Raw genomic sequence first — 9,838 nt, 5'->3', positions numbered from 1 at the left:
ATTATCATGTCATCTGCAAATAATGACGGTTTTACATCTTCATTTCCGATTTGGATGCGTTTTATTTCTTTTTCTTGTCTGACTGCTGTAGCTAGGAATTCCAATATTATGTTGAACAGAAGTGGTGAAAGTGGGCATCCTTATCTTGTTCCTGATCTTAAGGGAAATGCTTTTAGCCTTTTCCCATTGAATATAATGTTAGCTGCAAGTGTTTCATATATGGCTTTTATTATGTTGAGGTATAGTCCTTCTACTCCCACTTTGCTGAGAGATTTTATCATTAAAGAATGCTGGATTTTGGTGAATTCTTTTTCTGCATTTATTGACATGATGATCTTTCAATTTGTTAATGTGAAATATCACATTAATTGATTAACTGATTTACAGATGTTAAACAAACCCTGAATTTATTCAATAAACTCAACTTGATCATGGTGTATAATATTTTCAATTTTATATTGCTGAATTCAGTTTGCTAATATTTTGTTCAGGAATTTTGCATCAATGTTCATCAGGGATATTGACCTATAGTTTTCTCTTTTTTTGTATTATCTTTCTCTGGTTTTGGAATCAGGGTAATGGTGGTTTCATAAAAATTGTTAGGAAGGCTTCCTTCCTTTGAATTTTTTGGATAAGTTTGAGAAAAATAGGTGTTAATTCTTCTTTAGATGTTTCATAAAATTCACCTGTGAAGCCATTTGACCCAAAACATTTGTGTTTTTGTGAGGTTTTTCATTGCTGATTTGATTTTGTGGGTGGTAATTGGTCAATTCAGATTTTGTTTCTCCTTGAATCAGTCTTGAGAGATTGTATATTTCTAGAAATGTATCCATTTCTTCCAATTTGTTGGAATATAATTGTTCATAGAATTTTCTTATAATCCTTTGTATTTCTGTGGCATCTGTATTTACTTCTCCTTCATTTCTAATTTTATTTAGGTCCTCTTCCTTGTTTTCTTGAGTCTAGTTAAAGATATATCCATTTTGTTTATATTTTCAAAGAAATAGCTCTTGCTTTCATTGACCTTTTGTATTGTTTTTCTAGACTCTTTTTCATTTATTTCTGCCCTGATCTTTATTATTTCTTTCCTTCAATTCAGTTAAGGTTTTGTTCTGTTTGCTATTTTTTTATCCTAGTTCCTTTAGATGTGAGGTTAGATTGTTTAATTGAGATTTTTCTTATTTCTTGAGGTAGGTCTATATTGCTTTGAATTTCTCTCTTAAGACTGCTTTCACTGTGTCCAAAAGATTTTGAGCCATTGTGGTTTCATTTTCATTTGTCCCTAGGTATCTTTTGATTTCTTCCTTGAGCTCATTGTTAATCCATTCATTGTTTAGTAGCATGTTATTTAGCATCTGTGTGTTTGTGTATTTTCCAGGTTTTTTGTAACTGCTTTCTAATTTTATACTCTTGTGGTCAGAGAAGACAATTGATATGATTTCAATCTTCTTAAATTTACTGAGACTTGTTTTGTGACATAACATGTGGTCTATCCTGGAAAATGTTCTGTGTGTACTTGAGAAGAATGTATATTCTGCTGCTTAAGGGTGAAATGCTCTTAAAATATCAATTAAATCCATTTGGTCTAGTGTGTCATTTAAGGCTGGTGTTTCCTAATTGATTTTCTGTCTGGAACATTGGTCCATTGGTATCAATGGGGTGTTAAAGTCTCCTGCTGTAAGTGTATTACTGTTCATCTCTCTCTTTGTGTTGGTCAATAATTGTTTTCTTTATGTAGGTCCTCCTACTTTGGGTGCATGTATGTTTACTATGGTTATGTCCTCTTGTTGTATTGATCCCTTTATGATTATGTAATGCCTTTCTTTGCCTTTGTTTTAAAGTCTATTTTGTCTAATATAAATATTGCTACCCCAGCTTTTTAAAATTTCCATTTGTATGAAATACCTTTTTCCATCTCTTTACTTTCAGTCTGAGTGTCATTCGGTTTAAGGTGGGTCTCTTGCAAACAGCATATGTATTGGTCTTGTCTTACCCATTCAGCTATCCTATGTCTCAATCAAAGCAATTAATCCATTTATGTTTAAAGTCATTATTGATGTGTATATATTTATTGCCATTTTATTATCCCTATTTCTTGTATTTTTTCTCCTTTCTTTTTGCAAAATTTCTCTTAACATTTCTTGTAATTTTGGCTTATTGGTGATAAATTCTTTTAGCTTTTCTATGTCTGGGAAGCTCTTTATCTCACATTCCATTTTTTAAAATAATTATTTAAATTAGTTTCAAGTCTACATTATATTAGTTAGACATCTATATTGTTCATAAAATGATTCCCCCAATCTCTCTCTCCCTCCCCTGGTCCTCCACTTAGCCATCATATTAATGCTAACTGCATTCCCTCTGCTGTGCTCCCCATCCTAGTGCCCAACTATCAACTTAATTTGTACTTCTTTAACCCTTCACTCTATTCTCCCGACCCCGCAATGCCTCTCCTCTTGGGAATACCGTTGCAAATAACTAGCCGCCTTTCTCTTGATGCTTTTAGAATTGTTTCTTTGTCTCCAAACTTTAGCATTTTAATGATGACATGTCTTAGTGTGGGTCTGTTTGGATTCTTCCTGTTTGGGACTCTTTGGACTTCCTGGACTTATATGTCTATTTCTCTCACGAGGTTAGGGAAGTTTTCTGTCATTATATCTTCAAATAGGTTCTCAATCCTTTGTTTTCTCCCTTCCCCTTCTGGTATTCCTATGATGTGTTTATTGGTTTTTTCGATGTCGTTCCAGAGGTCTCTTAAACTTTCCTCATTTCTTTTTTTTTTTTTTTTTTTGCTAAACGGATTGGATGTTGATTGCTTTCTTGTCTTCCAACCCACCGATTTAATTATCTGCTTCATCTAATCTATTATTGATTTCTTCTAGCATATGCTTCATTTCTGACTGTTTTTTCTTTAGCTTTCTATGTTTTTTTTTAATACTTACTAGATCTCTGTTGAAGTCCTCATGGAGATAATATATTCTACCCCTAAGTTCACTGAGCATTATTATAACCAGTGTTTTGAATTCTGTCTCTGATAAGTTACTTGCCTCCATTTCATTTAATTTTTTTTTTTCTGGAGTTTTCTCCTGTTGTTTTATTTGTGGCATGTTTCTTTATTTTCTCATTTTAGTTGCCTCTCTGTGTTTGTCTCCATGTATTAGGAAGGTTTGTTATGTCTCCCAGCCTCGATGAGATGGCCTTATATAATAGGTGTCCTGGCTGGCCCAGTGGTGCAGTCTGCCTGAACATTTGCAATGTATGTGTGTGTTGGTGGGGGGGGGGGGGGATTCTGGATGTGTTCCTCATGTGGCTGTGTGTTTTCCTATTGTAGCTAAGTCTTAGTTATAATAAATCTCTCTAGAAATGTGCATATTTCAGACAGTCCAAATGAACTGAGGGCAATTTGTGGACTGGGTGAGTCAGGGCTCCAGGGAGACATGGGGTAGGAAGGGCCTGTCTTCCTGGGCCAATGCAACTTCAGAATTGGTCATACCAGGCGATGGTTCCACTCAAGCACAATGGTGTCCACTTGTAGACTCCTTCAGAGTGTAGCCCAACAAAGAAGCGATGATGGCTGTCCCTCCACCTCTTGCACTGACACCACTCAAAACGATCTTTCCCTGCACATCTCCTGTGCCTCTTGAGCTTCCAACCACCACCGGAGTTGAGTGGATAAGTGTCTACAAGTGAATGAGTCTGTGCACAGACGCTTTAATGAAACATTTAGATTTTCAGGTTTTTTTTTTTTCATCTTATATAGTTACCTAAAGTCTCCACTGATCTTCCAATTCAGATTTTATGGAAAATTTTCTTCTCATGACTGGAATTCTGGGCTGGGAAGCCCCTGTATGGGACTAGAGCACCTTGTTTCTTTGGGGGAAGGGGTGGTGCTTCTACAGCCGCAACTCTCTCCTGCTGCTCAACTGCCACATGGGTGCAGCAGCAACCACTTTGCATCTCTGCTCCTCCTACTAGACTCAATGTGGCTTTTTCTTTATATCCTCAGATCTATGTGTTATGATCAGCTAGACTTCTGGTGGTTCTCCATGTTTTTCATTTTTTGATTGTATTTTAACACATTTGTGGAAGGAGGTAAACCCTGCTTTTACCTAACCCACCATCTTGATAGAATTTATGAAAGGACATTTTTTAAAGCTTGAGAAAAAATTCTATATTCAGTAAAAACATACTTTAAAAATGATGTTGAATAAATTAATTTTTACATAAAAGAGCTGCAAAAGGAGAAATTCAAATGACACTAAGTGTAAACTTGGGTCAACCAGAGCAGATTGAACAAAAACAACAAATTTTGGTTATTATTAAATAAATAAAACCTAAAGGTCCATAGTAAATTATATCAAATATTTAAGAAAAAATACTAATCTTACACAAGTCCTTTTAGAGAATAGAATTAATTACAGAAAGAAATCTCAACTTATTTTATAAAATCAGTATAACTTGATACAAAAACCTAACCAAGATATTATTTTTAAAAATTACAGAACGACATTACCTATGAACATAAACGCAATAATCCTTAATAAAACATTAGCAATAAAATCTAACAATATGTAAAAAAAAGTAATACATTATGGCCATTTGAAGTTTATACAAGGAATAAAAGTTCGGCTTAACATTTAAAAATCAATTACATTATCAACATAATAAAAATATAACTTTTAATAAAAAAGAATATTGCAAATGTTAATTTTTATTTAAATAATAATATTCATAAAGTAAATGTAATACAAAATTCAACACCTATTTATCATAAAAATTCTAAGCAAGTAGGAAGGAACAAAAAGGAGCTTCCACAATCTGATAAAGGGTACCTATAAAAATCTATACTAACACCATATTTAGTGAAGAGATATTGAGTTGTTCTTCTTACTACTTTTATTGAGTATTTTACTTGAGATCCTTATCAGTGAAATGAAAAACACAAAATGCATTAAGACTTGAAACTAAAAAATTAAAACTGTTTTTTGAAGGTTACATGTTGTTTTCATCTAAACACATCTACAAAACATTTAGAAATATTTAATAAATTTAACAGTGTCACAAGATATGAAGTCAACATACAAATAATAATTGTATTTTTATACTAAAACTATTAGAAAATAAAATATAACAAATATATTATTTAAACAATTCAAAATAATTAGGACATTTTCAATAAAAACAAATAATACCCGTGCTTTAAAAAATACTAATTATTACTGAGAAAAATTAAAGAATTTAATCGGGATTAGAATGCAAACTGAAATGAAAGAGTTTTCTAGGTATCAGATTTTCACAAATTCATCTGTAAACACAATTTGAAACATTAATTGGAAGTTTTAAATATATATATGTATATATATATAGACAAGAACATTACATTATAAAAATCATTGGGAAATGGAAAGGACCTAGAAAAATCAAAAAAATCATTTAAAAAAAAATGTTGCAGTACTACCTGATTTCAAAATAATCAAGACAGTATTATACTGATATGAGAAAATATAAATAAGTAGATGTAACAGTATAAGAAGATAAAAAACTGGATCCACATTTTTGCTATCAACTAATTTTTAACAAAGAATATAACATAATTCAAAAGAGAAAGGAACATTTTTCAACAAATTATACTATAAGAACTATATAAACATGTGGAAAATAATGAACATCAATGCTCTCACATTAACATACATGAACAATAATTTATAATAGAGTATAGATCTAAACATAAAGTAAAAAGAATAAAGTTTCTAGAAAAAAATGGAAAAATATTTTGGAGAACATGGGTAGAAAAGTTTTATTAGACAAAAACACTAAATATTAAAAAATTTAAAAATTGATTTATAAAAAATAAATAAAAGCTAAACGTCCATCAGTAGAAGAATGCATAAACAAATTGTGGTAAATTATTACAAGGAAGTTCTACTGGCAGTAAAATAAATAAAATATTGACACATGCAACAACATGGACAAAGCTCATAATGATTATATTAAGTTAAAACCATAAAAATAGTATACAATATATAATTCAATTTATATGAAGTTCATAGCAAACAAAAATAACCTATGGTGATAAATCAGAGCAGTAGTTGCTTATGGAGGGCTGTGATTGGCTGGAATAAAAGTCTGATGCAATTTTTCTGTATTTAACCTTTTTATGTAAATGAAATCATACAATATGTAGACTTATTTAACTTATTGCTTTCATTTACCATAATGTTTTCAAAGTTCATCCATGTGGTAGCATACACAAATACTTTATTTCTTTTAATTACCAAATAATGCTCAGCTTCATGCATATATCATATTTACTTTATCTACTCATTTGTTAATAAAAATTGAAATAATTTTCAACTTCTTGGCTATTATATATAATGCTGCCATGAAAAAGATTTTGTATGGATATATCTTTTATTTTTTGGCAATATTCATAAATCTAAAATTGCTGGGTCATATGATAACTCTATGTTTAAACTTTTGAGGAAATGACAAGATGTTATTCAAAACAGCTGAATCATTTTACAGTTTAAGAAGTAGCACAAAAGGGCTCCTTTTTTTCCATATCTTTGTCATTTCAACACTTGCTACTATCTGTCTATGTGATTATAGCCAACACTTATTATCTATCTTTTTGATTATAAGTACCCTAGTGAGTGTAAAGCTGTATCTCATTTGGGTTTCTATTTTCATTTCCTTGACCACTAATGGTGTTGCAAGTCTTTTTGTTTGCTAATTATCTATTTGCATATTTTCTCTAGATAAAAGTATATTTAGATTGCTTGTCAATTATTAAATTGATCTCCTTGTTGTTGTTTTTTATTGTCACAGGAATTATTCATATATTGTGTATGGGACACAAGTCTCATATCAAATACGTGATTTTTCAATATTGTGTCTGGTTCAAAAATGGTCTTTAAACAGCATGTAGTTGGATTTTATCTCAGGGATATCTTTGAAACAAAACTTTTGAAATTAAGTTCAATTTATGAATTTATTCTTTGCCATAGACTTTTGTCATCATATTTAAGAATCATTACAAAATCAAAGGCATTGAAATTTTATTCTTTTATTTCTTCTAAGAATTTTATAATTTTATCTCTTACATTTAAATGTTTGCTAAATTTTGAGTTAAATATTTTATATTTTGTAAAGGAGAGGCCCAAGACAAGTCTTTCATATGTGAATATTTAGTTGTGACAGCACCATTCATTAAAAAGTCTATTCTTTTCTCATTTAATTGTTTTGGCACCCTTGTCAAAATTTATATATCTATCTTTATGTCAGTAATGCACTGTCTTGAGAACTGTAGCTTTATAATATATTTTTTTAATTGGGATAAGTTCACAAAATTGTTCTTTCTTTTTTTAGATGAATTTGGCCATTCTGCTCCCCTTAGATTTCCAAATGAACTTTAGAATCAGTTTCTCAATGTCTACAAAGAAGCCAGTTGGAACTTGGGTATTTATTGTATTGAGTCTGATTATCAGAGTGGGGAGTATTGCTACTTCAATCTATTATATTTTTCAATCTATGAGCAACATCTATTTTTTAATTTATCTATGTCTCTTTCAATTTCTTTCAAAATATTTTCAGGGTGAATTTTTTCATTTTTAAAAAAATTTATTATAAATTATTTTGTTTCATTTTCATTATAAATGAAAGTGTTTCCTTAATTTTATAATGATTTTATCATTGCTCTATAAAGAAAAACAATTTGCATGTTATCTTACATTTTCATTTCCATTCATCTCAAAACATTTTCTAATTTTCCTTTAATTTTTTTTTTTTGACACATTGGTTACATAGAAGTGTGCTGTTTAGTTCCAACATATTTATTTATTTCCCTAAAATCTTTCTGATATTGATCTCTCATTTCACCTCACCATTGTTAGAACCTACTTTATATGATTTGAGTCTTTTAAAATGTATTGAGGTTTGCTTTATAGTCTAGCATATGGTCAGTTTTTGAGAATATTTCTTGTGCACTTGAAAAAAAATATGTTCTGCTGTTGAAAGGAGTGTTCCAGAAATATATTTTAGATCTCCTAGTTTATAATTTTATTCATGTCTCTACTTCCTTGTTTGTCTTCTAACTGGTTGAGCTATCCATTATTGAAAGTGGAATATCAAAATCTCCAACTGTTATTGTTAAATTGCCTATCTCTTCTTTTAATCTGTCAATTATAGCTTCATGTATTTAAAAACCATTTTAGGTGCAGGCACATTGATAATTATTATATCTTCTGAAATGATTGACTCTTATTACTTAAAATGTCCCTCTTTATGTATAGCCCCTTTTTGTTTCAGTCTACTGTATCAGATTAGTATAGCTACTCCACATTTTTATAGCTATTTTCGTGATCTCTTTATCCTTTTACTTTCATCCTATTTGTTGTGTTTTAATCTATAATATCTCCTTTAGACAGCTTGTAGTGGGATCAAGTGTTTTTGTTTTTAACCCATTCTAACAACCTCTGCCTTTTAATTGGATTATTTTCTCCACTCCAGGGGGAATAAACACAAAGAAATCAAAACAAAGACACATCTTGGTGATAATATTGAAAGTCATAGAAAAAGAGGAAATACTGAGAGCAGCAAGAGATATCAACTTGTCACATATAAGAGAAAACAAAATATGAACAGTGACTTCTAATCAGAAACAACTGAGACCAGAAAGCAAGCGGAGGGATGACATTTAAAGTGTTGAAATGTAGTTCCCTTAGTTTAATGTCATTAATGATATACTTAGATTTATTTCTGGCATTTTACTTTTTTTGTTTATTTTCCAAATGTCTTTTTTGTTCCTCTATTTCTCCTTTACTCCTTCCTTTTAACTCAAGTGAATATTTTTATATTAATATTTTAATTCCTTAATGATTCTTTTCTTTTTTATGTTAGTTGCTGATCTGGAACTCTCAAAATGCATATTAACTTATTACAATCTAATTTATCTTTATACTAATATAATTCAAGTGAGGTAAAGAAACATTAGACCTTTTTAGCTCCGTATAGTCCCCCTTTTTGTGCTATAATTGATATGCATATTATATCTCCATAGGTTATTATATTAAATAAATTTACATCCTTAAAAATGAAGAGGAGAAAAGAGCAAGTATATATGTACAGTGGTTGTTATATTAACCTTATTTCTATTTCTTTTCTTTTGTTCATGGATGGCTAAAGTTATCATCTAGTATAATTTCTTAACTTTCATACTGTTGTGGTGCGATCAAATCCAAGACCCACGGAGCCAATTGAGATGAATTGTGAGCCTTTATTAGCCAGCCGGCGACTGACTCACCACCACGCAGGGTTAGAAGAGATCAGCCCCGAGCTCCCAGAAGAGGCACGTTATAGCCACCAGCACATCCCTGAGCAGATCACCACACCTGGGTTAACAGTTAACAGTTGGCCATTAACACATCCTTGATCAGATTACCACACCCTGGTTAACAGAATCAGAAGTAAATCCTTAATGCTGGCTTACTGGAAAATTGTCCACCCATAACATTCCCCACTGGTTTTCTAGGGGAATTCAAATCATCGAACAGTAGGTCTAATCCTCTCCTACTCTGTCAGGCGTCATCTAAAGCCATACAAAGACCCCCTCACTTTAGGATGGAGAGAATCAAGATGGTCTAGACTAGACCCTTGACAGTCTTATTTTTAGTGGATCCTCTGTCCAACGCAGGGTCCATTGCTCTGATGTGTGTGGTGGATGTGCAGCCTTGATTCTGGTACAGTGAATCCAATGACGGCGTCCAGCTACCTTAACCGCGGTGGGTGTTGTGTAGATGACAGGAAAAGGTCCATCCCAGCGGGGCTCAAGAGAAGCAGG

The sequence above is a fragment of the Rousettus aegyptiacus genome, unplaced genomic scaffold (assembly GCF_014176215.1).
Source record: "Rousettus aegyptiacus isolate mRouAeg1 unplaced genomic scaffold, mRouAeg1.p scaffold_m13_p_2, whole genome shotgun sequence".
Lineage (NCBI taxonomy): Eukaryota > Metazoa > Chordata > Mammalia > Chiroptera > Pteropodidae > Rousettus > Rousettus aegyptiacus.
Note: the sequence above shows the minus strand (reverse complement) of the source record.